This window comes from Tamandua tetradactyla, chromosome 2 (genome assembly GCF_023851605.1).
Source record: "Tamandua tetradactyla isolate mTamTet1 chromosome 2, mTamTet1.pri, whole genome shotgun sequence".
Lineage (NCBI taxonomy): Eukaryota > Metazoa > Chordata > Mammalia > Pilosa > Myrmecophagidae > Tamandua > Tamandua tetradactyla.
Window position 1 is genome coordinate 121,808,961 of NC_135328.1, and position 23,019 is coordinate 121,831,979.

The window sequence follows — 23,019 nt, forward strand, 5'->3', positions numbered from 1 at the left end:
TGCAACGAAAACAGAAGAGAAAGCAGGTTGACATTTGCCCATCAGATTCGTCTCACTGTGTCCAAAGGACCTAAGTATTCCATCTCTAAAAAACAACATTTCTGTTAGCTCCAAGGTAAAGCATTGGGGTTTCTTATTTTGTTTTTAAGGTGATTAGCAAAGCAAGCCTGTTCTCAGAGGTTGGCTTTAAAAACAAGAGTAGTATTCTAATGATCCTCTCCGTTTGCAGAGAGGTTCAGCTGTGAAAGGAATGACATTAGCCTTACAAAAGACCACCAGTGAGTACTGCTCTGACACAGGAACATTTGCCAGAATGCTGGTCACAAGCTTTTGGGTTATCTGCAGAGGGGAGTAAAGACAAATAAATGTGCCATGGTTGTACTTTCTGCAAAAGGCTCACACCAATATGAGAACTGGAAAATGCTGAAAAGGAAAATGACACCTGTTTCATACAAACAGCCCCTACATGGCATTATCAGGATAGTGACCCAGTCCCACTTTTTAAAAAATAAAGTTTTAACACCTGATTCTTGCAAGGAGGTAGGAAACACAGAAATTGTTGGTTCTGTTAATACAGCCTCAAAGCATTCTTAGTCATTGGTGCCCATAAGTATTTTCTGAAGAATTGCACTTTCGGAAAAAGGAAGGAAGGGTGAGAATCTCACAACTTAGCAGTCCAGAACTTATGGTGAATTGTTAGATGCAAACAGCAGTAAGAAGCCCTAGATGTTTGAAAGAATAATCTGCATATCCATTTCCCGCATGTCAGTTTATATAGAACTCTCAGTCAAATGCTTAATTAGCTGTAGTCATCCGAGGTCAGCTTCCTCTTCATCTCACTGGGCCCTACTGGTGGGTGACCATGTGTCCTGGTTGGCCCAGGGCTGGCCGGTTGTGCATTTCAATACAACCCTTAGTTGCAGGTTCCCTTCCTCCTGACGTGTAAAGGCAGTACATGAACCATGAGAGCAGTGTAAATGGCATGGCTCAGACATCGACAATGTCAGCTGGACTCAGCTGGAAGCTCAGCCGCAGGGGCCTACCAGTAGACAGTGACTGACCAGGGCCGGCTCTACCTGAGACAGGCCCTGTGGAGCGGAGCCACTTTAGAGTAGTTCCTCAACACATGTCCCGTGCTGTACTCCTGGCCTTGAGCTTGCATAGCTTTTGCAAGTTAGATGCTGAGAAGGAGGAGGTAATGAGTTCACATACTGTTCTCCCAGCAGCAGGGCCTAAGCTGGCCACTGCAGGGCTGAAGCTCCATCCACAGAGGCCATGAGAACGGACACGACACCCGGTAAGGAAAATGCACCAACACTTCATAATTCATAAGTGCCAACATTTGGCTTTTTTTTTCTTTTTTTAATAACTTTTTATTTCAGGACAGATTTGGATTTACAATATTATTATATAGAGAATACAGAGATTTCCCATACACCCCACATCCAAGCTTCCCCTATTGGAATCTTACATTAGTATGGTACATTTGTCACAATTAATGAACCAAGATTGACACATTTTATTAACTAAAGTCCAGACTTTATTCTGATTTCTTTAGTTTCTACCTGATGTCCCTTTCCTGCTCCAGGACCCAATCCAGGACCCAACATTAAATTTAGTCATCAGATCTCCTTAAGTTCTTCTTGAGTGACATTTCTCAGACTTTCCTGTCTCTAATAATCTTGGCAGTTTTGAGGAGTACTAGTCAGGTTTGAACCTCCTTCATCTGGAGTTTGCCTGACGTTTTTGTCATGGTTAGACAAAACCATGGAGAGGAAGATCACAGAGGTGCAGTGTCATTCTTATCATATCAAGGGCACCTGCTGTTGACAGGACTTATCACCAATGACATACACTTTGATCACCTGGGCTGAGGAGGTGATTCTCAAATTTTTCCACTGTTATTCTTTTCTCTCCCTTTTCATACTAACCTCGTTGGAAGGAAGTCACTCTGTAGAGACCATATTTAAGGAGTGGTAATTTATGCTCCCCTCCTTTATGGTGGAGTATCTATGTACATTATTTGGTATTCTGCAAGGGAGATTTTCCTTTTTTTCTTTCTCTCTTTCCTTCCCCACCTCTTTCTTCCATCATTTAATTTTTTTTTTGACATGGGCAGGCTACAGGAATCGAACCTGGGTCTCTGTGGCATGGCAAGTGAGAACCCTGCCACTAAGCCACTTTTGCCTGCCCCACCGTTTAATTTTAACAGCAGAGACTCATGGATATTTATTCTATATTTTGGGTTACAATTCAGTGCTATCTTATTTTGTTGTTTAAACTATTCCACGACTGGCCATTAGAGCTCTTTCAATCAGCTTCTGTGTTGCTTTGACATGCCCCCTTCACTGTGCAGTTTGTTGGTTTTTTTTCTGAGTGCTTCCTTACTGTGGTACTACAAGATGCTCCAGCATCATCTTATATTTTCTGCATTAGTCCTAGAATCAGCCATTTCTCCAAGAATCCCTGGTTCCTTTCGTTGGAAAACAGTATAAGAAACCAAGTTCTGGGCACTAGATGTATTGATACTGTGGTGTAGTTGCTTCTTAAGCCCTCAGCTGATGGAGCAAAGAAATATGTGTATATACCCACATAGTATAAATATTTCTATATGAACCATATATATATTAAGCTAAACATGAATTCAGTGATGTCTTCAACTCTCATCTCTTACACATGGCTCATTATAGCCTCTTCCCTTTGCCTTTCTGTAGCTTTCTACTCCAACAATGAGAAAGCTGGCTTTCACCATCTGTCGCCCATTTACTTAAGGGTTCTAATAGTACTGAGGTACTATTACTCTCAGTATACATGTATAGTGGTTTCAGAAGTGATCACCCATGTTCCTGTGAGAAACAACTCCATCAACCAGAGTACAGTGCTCATGTATGCTTAAGTATAGTTCCATCTGCCTTTTGTCTTAGAGTCTCTACTTATTTCCAAAGTTACTGAAGTCAGCACCTTATTCTCTGTTTCACACATTTATAAAACATTGAGATTCATTTTTCATATTCTGCATCCCATCCCGGGACACCCCCCAATAAATTTTTGTTATTGTGTTGCAGATTTGTGCTGTAAATTACTTGTGCTGTAAAGTTGGAAAGTTCTGTGGGTTTCGATGTATGCTTAATGTCTTTTATTCACTATTACAGCATCATATAGAATAAATGCACTTTCCTAAACAAAAATCCCTCATGCTTCACTTATTCAGCATTGTTCTTCCTCACAAACTGCTGCCACTGATCTATTTACCATCTCGATCATTTCGGCTTTTCCAGAATGTCACTTACTTGAAATCATACAGTATTTAGCTTTTTTAGACTGGCTCTTTCTCTTAGCAATGTATATTTTAAAACCTCCATGACTTTGGCTTGCTAGCTTGTTTCATTTTATTGTCAAATAACATATATTTATATCTCATTATTTATTGAAGGACATCTTGGTTGCTTCTGGTTTCTGGCACTTTTGAATAAAACTGCTATAAACTATAGTGTGCAGGTTTTTGGGTGGACAGAAATTTTCAAATCAGTTGGGTAAATACACAGGGTTTGATGGTAAGGCAATATTTAGTTCTGCAAGAAACTGTAAAATTGTCTCCCAATGTGACCATACCATTTTGCACTTCCACCAGCTATGGATGTGAGTTACTATTGCTGCTGTACCACAACCTTGCCAGCAATGGTGTATTAGTTAGGGTGCTCTAGAGAAACAGAATCAACAGAAAACACAAATATAAAATGTATAAAAGTGTCTCACATGACCGTGGGAATGCAGACTCCAAAATCCGCAGGGCAGGCTGTGAAGCTGACGACTTTGATGGAGGGTCTGGACAAACTCCACAGGAGAGGCTCGCCAGACAAAGCAGGAATGGCACCTGTCTCTTCTGAAACCTCCTTAAAAGGTTTCCCGTGATTAGATTAAGCATCACTCATTACAGAAGACACTCACCTTTGGCTGATTACAAATGGAATCAGCTCTGGATGCAGCTGACATGATCATGATCTAATTCTATGAAATGTCCTCATTGCAACAGACATGCCAGTACTTGCCCAACCAGACAAACAGGTACCACAACTTGGCCAAGTTGACACATGAACCTCACCAGGACAAATGTGTTTTGTCAACTTTATTTTCGCCATTATAACAGGTGTGAAGTGAAGTTTCCCTTTGTTGTTCTGCTGTTGATTTGTAAGTGATCTTACTTAGCATACTGAAATGTTTACAGATGAAATGGCTTGGTGTCTGGGATTTGCTTCAAAATAATCCACTAAGGAGTGGGGGCTATAGATTGAAGTGGTTTATTTTTGCCTATTTTTGTAATTGAAAAAGTCTAATAGGTTTTGCTTATAAAAAAAAGAGGAATTAAAAAAAAGAAAGTCAGTCACCATACATTCACCATACATACAGAAGGGGAAGTCCCATTATGGTAGATTTCCCCGCAGAGTGATCAGTAATATCAAGTTTCTGCTGTGTGAAAGGGAACAGAGATGTGTGTCAAGAACGAGGCTGGCTAAACAAGACACCTTTTCTGAAGACCTTTGTGAGGTAGCTCCTCTAATTTCTGATCAGAACTGATTTTTAAAGAAGTTTTTTTTAAATGCAATTGTATGGGATATAGTCATACACTAAATAACCCATGGGATATAGTCATACACTAAATAACCCATCCAAAGTACACAATCAATGGCTCACAGTATCATCATATAGTTGTGAATTCATCATCACAATTAATATTAGAACATTCACATGACTCCAAGAAAAATAAAAATAAAAAAGAACACCCAAAACACCCCATACCTTTTAGTCCCCCCACCATTATTTGCATTTTTTTGTCTCTATTTCTTTATTTTTTTTTTACTCATCTGCCCATACACTGGATAAAGGGAGTGCCAGTTACAGGGTTTTCACAATTATAGTCACACTGTAAAAGCTCTATAGTTTTACAATTATCATCAAGAATCCAGTCTACTGGATTACAGTTCAACAGTTTCTGGTATCTCCTTTGAACTTTCTGAACCCATTCTGAACCCATTCTGTAGGTTCTAATATATTAGAAACTAAAAAGGCAATATCTATATAATGCATACAAATAACCTCCAGAATGACCTCGTAACTCTATTTGAAAATCCCTTAGCCACTGAAATTTTGTTTTGTTTCATTTCTTTTCCCCTTTTTGGTCAAGAAGGCCAAACCATATGATGCCAGGGCCAGGGTCATCCTTGGGAGTCATGTCCCACAGATCAGAACTGATTTTGAGGCAGGGTGGAGGGAGTCTTCCTAATCAGAACTCTATGACCTCGAACAGTCCTCTACTTTGCAAATCTTCCAGGGAGGAGAGGGGGATGTGCAATGGCACCCATAAGTTCACATCCAGCAGTGAAGAGGCTCCTGAATCTCCTGGTTTGAAACCAATTGTGTGACTCTACTATTACCCTATTGTATCATTGGACTCTGCTTCCTTATTAGTTATTTTTTTATTACTTTTTTTATTAGGGCAGTTGTAGGTTTATAGAAAAATCAGACAGAAAATAGAGTCCCCAAACATTCCTGTGTCCCCAGACATTCCTGTATCAACATACAGTTTCCCTATTATTAACAGTTAGCATTAGTGAGGTATCTTTGATACAACTGATGAACAAATATTACTGTAATTATATTAACTAGTTCATGGTTTACATTAGGGTTCATGCTTTGTGTTGTATAGTTTTAGGGTGTTTTTAAAAAATTTATTGTGATAGCATAAAACATAAAATTTCCCATTTTAACCACCTTTAAGTATACAATTTAGTGGTGTTCATTACATTCACTATGTTTTGCTACCATCACTACCATCCATTACCAAAACTATTCCCTCACTCCCAAATAGAAACTGTACAATTAGGCATTAACTCCCTATTCTGAGCCCACCCCTGGTAATCTGTATTCTAATTTTACTCTATAAATTTGCATATTCTAATTACTTCATATAAGTGAGCTCATATAAAATTTGTCCTTTTGTGTCTGGCTTATTTCACTGAACACAACAGCTTCAAGGTTCACCTGTGTTGTATCAGAACTTCATTCCTTTTTTGGTGGAATAAAATTCCATTGTATTTTGTTTATCCATTCATCTGCTGATGGACTACTGGGTTGCTTCCCTCTTTTGGCAATTGCGAATAATGCTGCTATGAGCATCATTGTGCAAATATCTGTCTGCATCCCTGCATTCAATTATTTGGGGTATGTATCTAGAAGTGAGATTGCCAGATCGAATGGTAATTATATACTTAACTTTCTGAAGACCTGCCAAGCTGCTTTCCACAGTTCCTGCACCATTTTACATTTCTATTAACATGAAGATTCTTCTATGTTAAGGATTATTTTTCCACATCCTTGCCAACTTGTTATTTTCCATTTTTAAAATAACAGCCATTCTAGTGGATGTGAGATAGTATCTCGTGATTTTGATTTGCATTTACCTAATAGTTAATGATGTTGAGCATCTTTTCATGTGCTTACTGGCCATTTGTAAATCTTTGGATAAATGTCTATTTGGTCCTTCATCTATTTTATAATTGGGTTGTCTTTTTGTTGTTGAATTGGAGGTCTTTATATATTCTAGATATTAAACCCTTATCAGATACATGGTTTCCAGATATTTTCTCCCATTCTGTAGGCTGTCTTTTCATTTTTTGATAATGCCCTTTGTACAAAAGGTTTTAATTTTGATGAAGTCTAATTTATCTATTTTTCTCTTTTGTGCTGGTGTTTTCAATTGAAAAGTCTAAGAATCCATTGCTTAATACAAGGACCTGAAATGTTCCCCTATGTTTTCTTCTAGGAGTTTTGTAGTTTTAGTTCTTATATTTAAGTCTTTAATCTATTTTGAGTTATTTTTTATATATGGTATGAGGTAGGGATCCACTTTCATTCTTTTCCATATGGATGCCCAACTTTCCCAGCAATTTGTTGAAGACACTATTCTTTCCCCATGAGTGGACTTGGCATTTGGAGAAAAATGTGAGGGTTTATTTCTGAAATCTAAATTCAATCCTATTGGTCTAAATGTCTGTCCTTGTGCCAGTACTGCCATTTTATTGTAGCTTTGTAATAAATTTTGAAATTGTAAAGTGTGAGTCCTTCATCTTTGTTCTTTCTCCAGAGAGTTTTGGGTATTCAGGGTCCTTTACCCTTCTGTCATTTGGTGATTGGCTTTTCCATTTCTGCAAAGAAAGCTGTTGGAATTTTAAATGGGATTACACTGAATCTGTAAATTGCATTGGGTACAACTGATATGACAATATTTAATCTCCCAATCAATGAACATGGAATATCTTTCCATTTACTCAGGTCCTGTTTAATTTCTTTCAACAATGTTTTGCAGTTTTCTGTGTACAAGTCTCTTATATCCTTTGTTAACTTTTTTCTAGATATTTGATTCTTCTAGTTATTATTGTAAATGGAATTATTTCCTTGATTTCCGCTTTAGATTGTTCATTACTAGTGCATAGAAACACCACTGGTTTTTGCTTACTCATCTTTTACCCTGCCACTTTATTACATTTGTTTATTAGTTCCAGTAATGCTAGTTATTACCTTAGGTATCAGTGGATTAAACTTGGCTATTAAAAAGGAAGAGATTGACAGAGTAGATAAAAAAGCATGCGCATAGATTTCATGTATAAGACACAGGCTGAAAGTAAAAGGTTGGGAAAAGGTATTCCATTCAAATAGTAAGTGAAACACAGCAGGAGAGGCTATATCATTGTCAGACAAAATAGTCTTTAAGCCAAAAAAGATCACAAGAGACGAAGAAGGATATTACATATTCAATCCAGTAAGAAAATATGAAGGTTCATACATAGATATAATGACTATAAACATAAATGCACCTCATAACAGAGCCCCAAAACATGTGGCTGGAGTGGAGGGTGGGGGTGGAGAAGTAGACACAAACCAAAAGTACAGTAACACAGGATTTTATATTTACCTATATCGTTACCTTTACCAATGTTCTTTATTTCTTTTTATGGCTTCAAATTATTGTCTTGGTCCTTCTCTTTCAGCTTAAAGGACTCCTTTTGGCATTTTTTTGTAGGGCTGGTCTTCTGGTAATGAACTCTTTCAGCTTTTATCTTTTTTTTTTTTAGCTTATTCATAGGCACATTTAAATAAAATATCAAATAATCATTATATTTCATAACCCAATTTAAAATTAAAGAAACAAGGAAAAAATTAACAAATTTAGATAGCAGGGTTTCTTCAACTCTAAATATTAAATGCTAACTTAAATACCATTTGATCAGTTTTTAAAACTGTGAATGTTCTCAAAATATCAAGTAGGAGGTTACTACAAATATCAACATTGCTATAGTAATGACCTATGTTACTAAACATTTTCCTGATTTCAGAAAAATATAAAATATAGATGTTTTTACAATTAACATATGAAAATCTTAAACACCTAAAATGGATATCTTAGTTACCATATCCATAGGCATATTTAAGTATCTAAATAACCATTGTAAAACCTGTTTGTACAGTATATTTCATAAACCAATTTAAAATTAAAGGACAGAAAAAATCTACAGATACAGATATGAGAGTTTCTTAAATTCTAAAATTAAGCACTATCCTAAATACCATTTGATTAACTATCAAAACTCTGTACATTCTCAAAATATCAAGTAGAAATTTATTACAAATATCAACTTTGCTATAGTATAGTAGTGACCTATGTTATTAAACATTTTCAAATTTTTGATTTCAGGAATTTATTTTATCTAATATTACTAAAGCTGCCTACAGTTTTTTTTAAACCATTTTTTTGTTGTTGTAAAATACAACACATATACATAAAGCAAAGAGAGAAAAAAGCAATAATTTTCAAAGCACACTTCAACAAGCAGCCACAGAACAGGAACCGGGTTTCTCATGGGCTACCAATTCCTCATCTCATATTTTTCCTTCTAGCTGCTCCAAAACACTGGAGGCTTTACCAGAGTCATAATAACAAAACTGTATAGTATCCATCCTTTTGTGCCTGACTTATTTCACTCAGTATTATGTCCTCAAGGTTCATCCACTTTGTCATATGTTTCGGGACATCATTTTGTCTAACTGCTACATAATATTCCATTGTATGTATATATCACATCTTATTTATCCACTAGTCTGTTGAAGGGCACCTGGATTTTTTCTATCTCTTGGCAATTGTGAATAGTGCTGCTCTGAACATCAGTGTGTAAATGTCTGCTCATATCACTGCCCTCAACAGTTCTGGGTATATACTGAATATTGGTATTGCTGAACCATAGGAAACTTGATATTTAGTTTTCTGAGGAACTGCCAAAGTGACTTCCATAAAGGCTAAACCATTATACATTCCCACCAACAGTGAATAAGTGTTCCAATTTCTCCACATCCTCTCCAACTTTTATAGTTTCATATTTGTTTAAAGGCAGCCATTCTTATAGGTTAAGGTGCTATCTATCTTATTGTCATCTTACTTTGCATCTCCCTTACAGCCAATTGTAGGAACCAAGGGTTTAAAACAAGACCTGCAGAATTTGTTGGAAGCAGCTGGCCTCAGGATGGCGGCAGTATACTGTGGAGATTGTTATGTAGAGCGGTCTGGGAGGAAGAGAATGTTTATCCCAAATAGTTACGTTAAGTATGAAGAACACTGAAAGATAAGAACTTTGCTCCCTCAGGAAATGCATGCATGCCTATTGACATCCTGTGGTACATAACCAGAATCTGGTTAAGAATAAAATTGTCTGAAGTCTGTCTGAAGTAAACTCAAGCTTCAGGCCCCCTGAGCCCGTCAGTGTCTTTCTTTCTTTCTTCCTTTCTTTTTTTCTTATCATTCCTTAATATCCTTTGAGCTCCGTTTCAATAGGAAGCAACAGCCAATGAAGAGGAATAGTTTATCATGTGCTTTTTAGCCATCTGTATTTTACTCTTCAGAAAAGTGTCTATTCATATCCTCTGTCCATCTTATAATGTGCTGTTTGTCCTTTTGTTGTTGAGCTGTATAAGTTCTTGATGTACACAGGATATCAAGCCTTTATATGATGTGAGGTTTCCAAATATCTTCTCCCATTGAGTTGGGTGCCTTTTAACCACAAACTCCTTTGAGGCACAGAATCTCTTGATCTTAAGGAGTTCCCATTTGTCTATTTTACTAGATCGTGAAGATGTTTCCCAAAATTTTCTTCTAGAAGTTTTATGGTTCTGGCTCTTACATTTAGGTCTTTAATACACTTTGAGTTAATTTTTGTATAGGGTATACAATAGGGGTCCTCCTTCATTCTTTTGGCTATTGAAATCTAGTCCTCCTATGCCCATTTTTTGAAAAGACTATTCTGTCCAAGTTCAGTGGATTTGGGGGACTTATCAAAGATCAAATGCCCATAAATTTGGTGGTCAATCTCTGCATTCTCAATTCTATTCCATTGGTCAATCTTTCTTTGTGGCAGTACCATGCTGTTTTGACCACTGTAGCTTTAAAGAAAGGAAGTGATAGTCTTCCCACTTTGCTCTTCTTTTTTAGGGTATCTTTAACTATTTGGGGTCTCTTTCCCTTCCATAAAAGTTTGACAGTTTTTCCAAGTCTTCAAATTAGGTTGTTGGGATTTTGACTGGTATTGATTTGAATCTGTAGATCAGTTTGGGTAGATGTGTCAGTTTGAATCTATTATGTCTCCCAGAACAGCCATGTTTTAACTGTGACCTAATCTTGAGATGGCAGCTGTTTCTTTTAATCCTGATACAACAGTGTAGGAGGAAAACTGTGATTAAATTATCTCATGGAGATGCGGCACACCCACAATTGGGTAGATGCTTTTGTTTAGATGCAGATGTAATGCTGCCCTTTCAGGGAGGGTGTTAATTAGTTTACTGGAATTCTTCAAAAGAGGAAACATTTTAGAGAAACCTCAGAAATGACAGAGCCAACAGAAACTTCAGAGCAGAGCTTACAGAAATGACAAGTCTCAGAGCTTCTGAGAAAGCATCTCTCAGAGAGAGCACATGTAGATGCTTGGAGAACAGTTGCTTCAGAGAACAGAGACACGGATGTTTGGAGATGCATGGAGCCCAGCAGACATCACCATGAGATGTTAAGTAAGCCAGAACCCGGAGAGAGCCAAGGGAAGTCAAGAGATGAAAGCCAGCCCTGGATAAGCAAAGTGAGGACAGGAAAAGAAGCTGAAGGCAATGGAGTCCAGGAGGAAGGGACCATCAATTGTCAGCCACATGACTACCCCACTGACAGAGATGCTCCTGATACACCAGTCCTTCTTTCTTTTTTAAAATATTTTTATTGATAAATCTTAACGTACAAACATTCCATACACGGTTTGCAATCAATGACTCACAATGTCATCACGTAGTTGTGTGTTCATCACCATGATCATTTTTCAGAACATCTGAATCACTCCAGAAAAAGAAATAATAAAAGAAAAAACTCATACATACCAATCCCCTTACCCCTTCCTCTCATTGACCACTCTAGTACTTCCATCTACCCAATTTATTTTAACCTTTGTCTCCCCTATTATTTGTTCATCCTACATCCATATTTTTTACTCATCTGTCCATACCCTAGATAAAAGGAGCATCAGACACAAGGTTTTCACAATCACACAGTCACACTGTAAAAGCCATATCACTATATAATCGTTTTCAAGAATCAAGGGTACTGGAACACAGTTCAACAGTTTCAGGTACTTTCTTTTAGCCACTCCAATACACCATAATCCAAAAGGGATCTCTATATAATGTGTAAGAATAACATCCAGGATAACCTCTTGACTCTGTTTATAATCTCTCAGTCACTGAAACTTTGTCTTTCTCTCTTCTCTTTTTTGGTTGAAAAGGCTCTCTCAATCCCATGATGCCGGGTCCCGGCTCATCCCGGGATTTCTGTCCTATGCTACCAGCAAGATTTACACTCCTGGGAGTCATGTCCCACGTGGGGGCAAGGGGGAAGGTCAGTAAGCTCATCTGCCACACTGGCTTAGAGATAAGAGGCCACATCTGAGCAACAAAGAGGTTCTCGAGGACACCAGCCTTTCTTGAGTGAAGATAACCTCTTGTTGACTTAGTTTGGACAATTTTATAGGCTTAAAACTGTAAACTTTTAACTTATTAAATTCCTCTTTTTAAAAGCCATTCCAGTTCTAGTATACAGCATTCTGACGGCTTGCAAACTAACACAGTAGAACTGATATCTTGACCTTAACCACGGTGTCATGGTTGGGTTCATGTGTCAACTTGGTCAAGTGGTGGTACCTGTCTGTCTGGTTGGGCAAGTACTGGCCTGCCTGTTGTGATGAGAACATTTCACAGAATTCAATTATGATCATGTCAACTACATCCACAGCTGATTTCATTTGTAATCAGCCAAAGGGAAGTGTCTTCTGCAATGAGTAATGCTTAATCTGATCACTGGAAGCCTTTTAAGGAGGATTCAGAAGAGACAGGCTCTTCCTGTTTCAGCTGGTGAGCTTCTCCTGTGGAGTTTGTCCAGACCTTCCATCGGAATGGTTGGCTTCACAGTCTGCCCTGCAGATTCTGGACTCTGTATTCCCGCAGTCATGTGAGACACTTTTATAAATTTTATATTTGCAAGTGTTCCCTGTTGATTCTGTTTCTCTAGAGAACCCTAACTAATACACATGGAATGTCTTTCCATCTATTTAAGTCATTTTAAATTTCTTTTAGCAATTTTTTGTAATTTTCTGTGTATAAGTCTTTGACATCCCTGGTTAGGTTTATTCCTAGAAACCTGATTCTTCTGGTCGCTATTTTGAATGGAATTTTTTCCTTAGTTGTCACCTCAGCCTCAGATAGGTCATTGTTTGTGTATAGAAACATTACTGATTTTTGTACATTAATCTTGTATCCTGCCACTTTGCTGTAAATTTCTCAGGGTTTTCTAAGTATAGGATCATGTCATCTGCAAATAATGAAAGTTTTACTTCTTCCTTTCCAGTTTGGATGCCTTTTATTTCTTTCTCCTGTCTAATTGCTCCTGCTAGGACTTCTAATAACAGTGTTGAATAGTAGTGGTAACAAAGGGCATCCTTGCCTTCTTCCTGATCTTAGGGGTAAAACTTTCAATTTCTCACTGTTAAATATGACACTGGCTATGGTTTTTCTTTTAAGCCCCTTATCATATTAAGGAAACTTCATATGATTTCTAACTTTTGAAGTGTTATCAGGAAAGGATACTGGATTTTGTCAACTGTTTTTTTCAGCATCAATCAATATGATTATGTGATTTTTCCCTTTCAATTTGTTAATGTCCTGTATTATGTTGACTGATTTTCTTATGTTGAACCACCCTTACATTCCTAGTATTAATCCTACTTGGTCATGATGTATAATTCTTTTAATGTGGCTATGAACTCGATTTGCTAGCATTGTGCTAAGAATTTTCACCTCTATGTTCATTAGGGAAATTGGTCTGTAGCTTTCCTTTCTTGTACTGTCTTTATCCAATTCTGGTATTAGTAATGTTAGCTTCAAAAAATGAGTTAGGTAGCACTCCTTTTTCTTCAATTGTTTGGAAGAGTTTGAGCAGGATTGGCATTAGTTCTTTCTGGAATATTTGATAAAATTCCCCTGTGAAGAAGCATCAGTGACAGATAGTACAAATAGAGTCTAGAGGCTACTCTGGAGGTTGCTCTTATGCAAGTTTCAGTTAGATACTGCTACTATCATAACTTGCCAAACTCCAAAGACCATTCCAGCCAATCCTAGAGAACACCTAGGGCAATATATAAGATTCCACAAGGGTTCTATACACTACAGAAACTTTCCAGAAACCTACAACTTCCAGAGGAGTCCCTGGACCAGATAAGTCCTGAAACTTAGAGGTTTCAGAACATCAGATAGTTCCATCTCCCTATTCCATATTAGTGACAGACCCTTCCAATATCAAAAATTTATAATTGCCATAACCCAAACACCCCTAAAGAGAGGGATAGAAAGATCAAAAGTGATGGTGGAGTTATACAGAGAAGATGAAGTTTTACAAATGAATATGATTGCTGATTCATTAAATCGATATCTCTTTTTGTCTCCAGTATTTTAGCTAGAAGTAAAAACCTAAAATTGTGGAATTGTAACCCATGTCAAAGCTGAAATATCTTCTACAACTAATTGTGGTGCTGTGCTTTGAAATTTACTGCTTTTTTATATATATGTTATTTTTCACAAAAAAAAGAAAAAAAAGTTGATTGCGGTGATAAAAAATATTTAAGCCTTCTAGCCTCCTATATTCTGGAGCAGCTAGAAGGAAAAATCTGAGAGGATTGTATGGTAGCCCATGGCAAACTCTGGGATCTGTCTTGTAATTATTTATTGAAGAGTGCTTTGAAAACTATTGCTTTTTAATTTCTTTCCTTTGTATATATGTTATACTACAAAATAAGTTTTAAAAAATTCCCCTGTGAAGCCATCTGGCCCTGGGCTTTTCTTTGTGGGAAGATTTTTTAATGACTGATTGAATCTCTTTACTTTTAATTAGTTTATTGAGATCTATTTCTTCTCGAATCAGTATAGGTAATGCATGTGTTTCTAGAAATCTGTCCATTTCCTCTAAGTTGTCTAGTTTGTTGGCACATAGTTGATAATAGTATTCTCTTATGATTTTTAAAAATTCCTTTATGATCTGTGGTAATGACCCCCTGCACATTTATGATCTTGTTTATTTGCATCCTCTCTCTTTTTTTCTTTGTTAGTGTAGTGAGGGTTCTATCAATTTTATTGATTTTCTCAAAGAACCAACTTTTGTTTGTTGAGTCTATCTATTGTTTTATTGTTCTCCAGTTGGTTTATTACTGCTTTAATCTTTATTATTTCTCTCTTTTTATTTGCTTTGGGATTAGTTTGTTGTTCTTTTTCTAAATTCTCCAGGCGAGCAGTTAAATCTTCAAGTTTTGCTCATTCTTGTTTTTCAACATAGGCATTTAGGGCAATAATTTCCCCTCTTAGCACTGCCTTTGCCATATCCCATATGTTTTGATATGTTGTATTTTCATTATCATTCATTTCCAAATATTTATCAATTTCTCCAGAAATTTCTTCCTCGACCCATTGATTATTTAAGAGTGTGTTGTGTAATCTCCATATATTCGTGAAAGCTCTGGGTCTTTCATGATTATTAATTTCCAGCTTTATTACTTTGTGATCAGAGAAAATGCCTGGGATAATTTCAGTCTTATTAAATTTATGAAGATGCAGTTGGTGTCCCAGCATATGGTCTATCCTGGAGAAAGTTCCATGTACACTGGAGAAGAATGTGTTTTGGTGTTCTGAGGTGTAATGATCTATATATGTCTATTAGATCTAATTAATTTATCCCATCATTTAGGTTCTCTATTTCCTTTTGCTCCTGTTCTATCTATAGTGGAGAGTGCTGATTTGAAGTCTCCCACTATTACTGTTTATATGTCTATAGCTCCCTTCAGTTTTTCCTCATGTACTTTGGAGCTCCTTGATTGGGAGCATGCAAATTTATGACTGTTATTTCTTCTTCGTGAACTGTCCCTTTTATTAATATGTAGGATTCTCCTTTGTTTCTTATGACATCCTTACAATATCTATTTTGTCTGAGATAGTATAGCTACTCTTGCTTTCTTTTGGTTACAGCTTGTGTGGAGCATCTTTTTCCATCCCTTCATTTTCAATCTAACTTTGCCCTTGAGTATAAGATGCATCTCTTGTAAACAGCATACAGATAGATAATGTTTTTTAACCCATTCTGCCATTCTGTATTTTTAATTGGTGAGTTTAGTCCATTAACGTTCAAAGTAATTACCATAAAAGCAGTTCTTGACTCTACCATCTTGTTCTTTAGTTTCTATTTGTCAGATCTATATATTATTTTCTTTCTCTGTCTTCTTATCCTTTAAATCAACATTACTCATACTCTTCAATTCTGTGCCCTCCTCTAGACTTCTCTCTCCTGTCTTTTTTTTTTTTTTTTTTTTTCAGTTGACAGGATTCCCTTTAGCTTTCTTGTAGGGTAGGTCTCTTGTTGATTAGTTCTCTCAATCTTTCTTTGTCTTTGAAGATTTAAATTTCTCCCTCAATTTTGAAGGATAACTTGGCTGGATAAAGAATTCTTGGCTGAAAGCCTTTCTCATTTAGGATCTTAAATACATCATACCTCTGCCTTCTTCCTTCCATAGTGCCTGTTGAGTATTCTGAAGTCAGTGTTTACCACTGTGTATACTAGATTACTTTTCTCATGCTTCCTTCAGGACTTTCTGTTTGTCTTCAACACCTGACAGTTTGATTAGTATGTATATTGGAGTAGGACAATTTGGATTTATTCTGTTTGTAGTTCATTGGGCCTCTTTGATTTGCATATTTGTGTCTTTTATAAGGGTTCGAAGTTTTTTTTTTTTATTAATTAACGGAAAAAAAAATTAACCCAACATTTAGAAATCATACCATTCTACATATGCAATCAGTAATTCTTAACATCATCACATAGATGCATGATCATCGTTTCTTAGTACATTTGCATCGGTTTAGAAAAACTAGCAACACAACAGAAAAAGATATAGAATGTTAATATAGAGAAAAAAATAAAAGTAATAATAGTAAGAACAAAACAAAACAAAACAAAACAAAACAAAAACCTATAGCTCGGATGCAGCTTCATTCAGTGTTTTAACATGATTACTTTACAATTAGGTATTATTGTGCTGTCCATTTTTGAGTTTTTGTATCTAGTCCTGTTGCACAGTCTGTATCCCATCAGCTCCAATTACCCATTATCTTACCCTGTTTCTAACTCCTGCTGAACTTTGTTACCAATGACATATTCCAAGTTTATTCTCGAATGTCGATTCACATCATTGGGACCATACAGTATTTGTCTTTTAGTTTTTGGCTAGACTCACTCAGCATAATGTTCTCTAGGTCCATCCATGTTATTACATGCTTCATAATTTTATCCTGTCTTAAAGCTGCATAATATTCCATCATATGTATATACCACAGTTTGTTTAGCCACTCGTCTGCTGATGGACATTTTGGCTGTTTCCATCTCTTTGCAATTGTAAATAATGCTGCTATAAACATTGGTGTGCAAATGTCCGTTTGAGTTTTTGCCTTTAATTCCTTTGAGTAGATTCCTAGCAATAGTATTGCTGGGTCGTATGGCAATTCTATATTCAGCTTTTTGAGGAACCGCCAAACTGCCTTCCACAGTGGTTGCACCATTTGACATTCCCACCAACAGTGGATAAGTGTGCCTCTTTCACCGCATCCTCTCCAGCACTTGTCATTTTCTGTTTTGTTGATAATGGCCATTCTGGTGGGTGTGAGATGATATCTCATTGTGGTTTTGATTTGCATTTCTCTAATGGCCAGGGACATTGAGCATCTCTTCATGTGCCTTTTGACCATTTGTATTTCCTCCTCTGAGAGGTGTCTGTTCAAGTCTTTTTCCCATTTTGTAATTGGGTTGGCTGTCTTTTTGTTGTTGAGTTGAACAATATCTTTATAAATTCTGGATACTAGACTTTTATCTGATATGTCGTTTCCAAATATTGTCTCCCATTGTGTAGGCTGTCTTTTTACTTTCTTGATGAAGTTCTTTGATGCACAAAAGTGTTTAATTTTGAGGAGTTCCCATTTATTTATTTCCTTCTTCAGTGCTCTTGCTTTAGGTTTAAGGTCCATAAAACTGCCTCCAATTGTAAGATTCATAAGATATCTCCCTACATTTTCCTCTAACTCTTTTATGGTCTTAGACCTAATGTTTAGATCTTTGATCCATTTTGAGTTAACTTTTGTGTAGGGTGTGAGATATGGGTCTTCTTTCATTCTTTTGCATATGGATATCCAGTTCTCTAGGCACCATTTATTGAAGAGACTGTTCTGTCCCAGGTGAGTTGGCTTGACTGCCTTATCAAAGATCAAATGTCCATAGATGAGAGGGTCTATATCTGAGCACTCTATTTGATTCCATTGGTCGATATATCTATCTTTATGCCAATACCATGCTGTTTTGACCACTGTGGCTTCATAATATGCCTTAAAGTCAGGCAGTGCAAGACCTTCAGCTTCGTTTTTTTTCCTTAGGATGTTTTTAGCAATTCGGGGCACCCTGCCCTTCCAGATAAATTTGCTTATTGGTTTATCTATTTCTGAAAAATAAGTTGTTGGGATTTTGATTGGTATTGCAAGGGTTTGAAGTTTTCCCCAATTACATCTTCAACTAACTTTCCCAACCCTTTACTCTTCTCTTCTCCTTATGGGACACCAATGATTCTTACATTTGTGCCCCCCCTTGTTGTCCATCATTTCCCTAAGATACAACTGATTTTTTCCAATCTTTCTTGCCATTTGTTCTTTTGTGTGCTCTAGTTCAATTTTTCTGTCTTCCAATGCATTCAATTTTCCTTCTGCTTCTTTGAATCTGCTATCATGTGTCTCTAGTATATTTCTAATTTCGTGTACTGCGTCTTCCATTTCTGTGAGTTCTGCCATTTTTCTATTTAACCTTTCAGCTTCTTCTTAATGCTCTTCTAGACTCTTCCTGACATCCTTTATTTTCTTATAAATATCCTTGAGTAGTTCCATATTTGGTGCCATATGTTTAGGGATCTTCATGTGCTCTGTGATTTTCTGTTGTGTTTGGGGCATTTGATTATCTCGATATGGTTATTTTGCAAGTTGGTTTCCTTCACTCTTCTAAAGTTCTGTATGTACTTGGTTTTTTGATGGTTTCTTTTTGCACGAGTTTATCAGTTATTCTTCACCAAATGATGGTCTAGTTCTCATGCAGGGGATACAACTCAACTTGAGTGTCTATCAGAAGCTAGGCAGGGATACATAGACTCCAGTGGCAGAATGGCTGCACAGCATGTGGGAGATTCAGGCTCAACTCCCAGCCCGTACACCAAAGAAAAAGATAATAATAAAAACTAAAATAAAAATATAATAAAAATATGAACAACAACAAAACACACCTCAACAGTAGTAGACCCCAGATTCAAAAGAAGAAACTCCAAATATACTGGGAGTGAAGTCAGACTAGTAACCACCAAAGGGAGAAAAAATTTAAGAAAAAATAACACTAAAAATAAATGAAATGGAATAATAAAAAATAATACATGAAATAAGAAATAGAAAACAATCAATAAAAATATAAAATAAAAATGAAAATAAAGAATAATGAAAAACAATTATACTACTAATAAAAACATATGAAAAGAACATTTTAAAAGGGGGGAAAGAAAAAAGAATATTAAGAAAAAATAAAAATAAAATAAAAAATAAAAAACTAGGCAGATAGGGAGTTAGCCTGCCTGCACTTACTCCTTCTCTTCAGCAGTTGGTGTCCCTGAAGCTCCTCCTCCTTCAGGCCCACCCACCTTGGCATGGAGCAGCTTGAGGACACAGTGCTCAGCTGGGGGCTGGGGGGCTGCTCCTGGCCTAGGGCAGAAGGATGGCCGCTCTCTGCCAGTGGAACTGGGGAGCTAACCAGTGCCTGGGGGATCAGCCGACCTGCAGTGCTGGTGGGCCTGCCAGATACCAGGCCTGCGGGACTGGCTATTCCCACCTCCAGCTGGGTGGTCACTCCCCTCGCCTGGCCCCATGAGGTGGAAGATCAAGTCAGCCTGTGGGGTCCCCGCGGGTGCTGTCAATTAGACCCATGCAGAGAGGTCTCCCCAGCCAGCAGGTGGGTCAGTCCGGAGTGGAGGACAATCAGTGCCCTCTGCTCGCACCTCCCTGCATGCCACAGCCCCTCCCAGTGGAGATCACAGTCACCCCACCCACCCCATCCCAATCCCCCGCTGCTCTCCAACCCAAAACTACCTGCTTGATTTCTTACAACCCACAACCACAGTCCTGGTCATTTTCGCCCCATCCCCTATCTTGTTTCACAGAGCAGGAGTGAACTCATTCCACGCCACCTGGAAGTCCTCAGCTTTTTACTTTAAATGTTCTAATTTTCCTTCATTTCTGAAGAATAATTCTGTTGGATATAGATTTCTGTGTTGACAGTTTTTTGTTTAAGGACTTTAAATATGCCATTCCTCTAATCTCATTAGTGACTCTTTTATGTGACAAGTCACCTGTCTTGCTGCTCTCAAAATCCACTCTTTTGCCTTTGGATTTTAACAATTTTACTATATTGTGATTTGGTATATCTCTTAGAGTTTATCTTGGAATTTGTTGCCATTTCTGTTGTGTAGATTCATATCTTACATTAGATTTGGGGGGTTTTTGGACATTATTTCTTCAAATATTTTTTCTGCCTCTTTATCTGTCTTGTCCTTCTGGGACTTTGATTATATGTATATTGGTGTACTTGAGGGCGTCCCACAGGTCCCTCAGGCTATGTTCATTTTTCTTCATTTTTTTTTCTGCTCTTCACACTGGATTTCAATTGCCTAATCTTTTTTTCTTTTTTAAACTTTTAAAATTGTATAATATAACTATATATAAAGCAAAGAAGTAAAAAGCAATAGCTTTCAAAGCACTCTTCAAGAAGTGGTTACAGGACAGATCCCAGAGTTTGTCATGGGCTACCATACTATCATCTCAGATTTTTCCTTTTTACTGCTCCAGAATATAGGCTAGAAGGAGTAAATTTTTATCCTCACAATCAACTTTTTTTCTTTTTTGTGAAAAATAATATACATACAAAAAAAGCAATAAATTTCAAAGCACAGTACCACAATCTGTAGAATGGATTTCAGAGCTTGGTAAGGGTTACAATTCCACAATTTTAGATTTTTTACTCTAGCTGCTCTGTGATACTGGAGACTAAAAGAAATATCAATATAATGATTCAGCATTCATACTTGTTTGTTAAACCCTCTCTTTTCTGTATAACTCCACCATCACTTTTGCCCTTTCTATCCCATTCTTAAAGGGTATTTGGGCTATGGCCATTCTAACTTTTTCATGTTGGAAGGGGCTGTCAGTAATATGGAATGGGGGATGGAACTAGCTTATGTTCTGGAGAGGCTGGACCCTCAAGCTTTCAGGACTTATCTGGTCCAGGGACCCATTTGGAGACTGCAGGTCTCTGGAAAGCTACCCTCGTGTATAGAACCCTTGCAGAATCTTATATATTGCCCTAGGTATTCTTTAGAATTGGCTGGAATGATTCTGGTTGGGATTTGGCAAGTTATGATAGGAAGCAGTTTCTAACTGAAGCTTGTGTAAGAGTGACCTCCAGACTCTGTTTGATCTCTCTCAGCCATTAATACTTTTTAGTTACACTTCTTTACCCCCTTTTGGTCAGAATGGCATTGATGATCCCACAGTGTCATGGCTGGACTCAACCTGGGAGCCATCTCCCATGCCACCCAGGGAGACTCTCACCCCTGGATGTCATGTCCCACGCAGTGGGGAGGGCAATGATTTTACTTGCAGACTTGGGCTTAGAAAGTGAGGGCACATCTGAGCAATAAAAGAGGTCCTCTGGAAGTAACTCTTTAGACATACTTATAAGTAGGCTAAGCTTCTTTGCTACCTACGTATCAATTGCTTTTTTATTAATTTTTTTTGCATGGGCAGGCACCAGGAATCAAACCCAGGTCTCTTGCATGGCAGGCAAGAACTCTTTCTGCTGAGCCACTGTGGCCTGCCCAATTGCTTAATCTTTAATTTCTCTAATCTTTTCTTCTGCCTGCTCAAATCTCTGTTGAGTTTTTCATTTCAATTACTGTATTTTGGAGCTTCAAAATTTGTTTGGTTTTTTTTTCTATACTTTATTCTGTTCAGACAACATTTTCCTAACTTTCTTTAGTTATTTGTATATGGATTCCATTAGCTCATCAAATATAAGATAGTTAAAGTCTTTAACTAATAGTTCCAATGTATGAGCTTCCTTGGGGATGGTTTCTGGCAATTCATTTTTCCCTGTGAATAGGTCATACTTTCCTGTTTCTATTTGTGTTTTTGTAATTTTTTGTTAAGATCAGAACATTATGAATATTATCTTGTTATAACCCTGTAAATCTAATTCTCCCACTTCTCTGGGATTGGTAAGGTTTTTTTGGTTGTTGTAGCTGTCAATTTTTTACTTTTCTATACTATTTTTGCTCCCAAACAGGGAATGGAAAAGGAAAAGAGAAAACAAAATTGGTAATGCCTCTTTAAGACTCCTCTACAAATTTTATCTGAGAAAGTTTAGAACAACGGCCACCCTCTAAACTGGCTCCTAGATCTGATCAAAAGCTGTGATTAGCAACCAAACAACACACAGCCAGATTTTAGAGGACTGGGTCCTTATAACGTTATCCTGCAACCAGCAAACCCCACCAGGAGATGAGATGCAGTGCCCACTGCTGCCTGCCATGTAGTTGGTGTGTGAGGATGGTAGCCGCTGCATAGAGGGGCACTATATTTACCACTTCCTACTCCACCATCTCCCCACAATCATGTCACCTGACTCCCTCTTTCATGAGTCCTGTACTCCCACCCTCCAACCCTAAGCCTTAGGGCAAGGATGCCTGGTCTAGATGATAGTCCTGTCCCAGTTTGATGCCAGTCCGCTTGGGTCATGAGGGCAAGGGCTCCAATCAGGAGTATGGGACAAAGCCTAAGGGAGATAAAGGCTGTTTGCTGTTCACTGTCTTCCATGCCCACACTTCTGTGAGGGACCCTGAGGGACCTGATTCAGAAGAGGATACAGGCAACCCTGGCCTGTTTCCTCTTCCTCCCCTATTGTTCCTCTCTACAAGCAAACTCCCTCTCCAAATTCACCCAGCAGTGAAGTGCCTCCTTCACTGATCTATTGGCCTTACCTAGCTGTTGTGGGAGCATCTTTACATCTACCAGCAAAGATGAAGAGTAAGTAAATAAGAAAGGAGATCACTTTTACTCACAAGAATTCTTGGCGAAAGCAGTTATAATTCATACATGGCCAGTCAAAAAGTTGATTGATACCAAGTTCTACTGACATCTTTTAGATTTCACCTATAGAATTCTCCCAGCCCAAATGGATTCAGAAGTGAGGTATGAATTTTATAAAAATACATAATTAATAAC

General features: G+C 37.5%; 1 protein-coding gene and 1 long non-coding RNA gene across 15 annotated transcripts in view; one reads left to right on the forward strand and one right to left on the reverse strand.

The window, feature by feature from the left end:
- FANCC (FA complementation group C) overlaps positions 1–23,019 on the reverse strand; it is a 446,081-nt gene that overhangs the window by 5,605 nt on the left and 417,457 nt on the right. The gene's annotated exons all lie outside the window — the stretch shown is intronic.
- LOC143673769 (uncharacterized) overlaps positions 12,383–23,019 on the forward strand; it is a 48,774-nt gene continuing 38,137 nt past the window's right edge. For both annotated transcript variants that reach the window (XR_013170628.1, XR_013170627.1), the window contains exon 1: positions 12,383–12,583. This is a non-coding gene — a long non-coding RNA (uncharacterized LOC143673769). The remainder of the gene's footprint in view (positions 12,584–23,019) is intronic.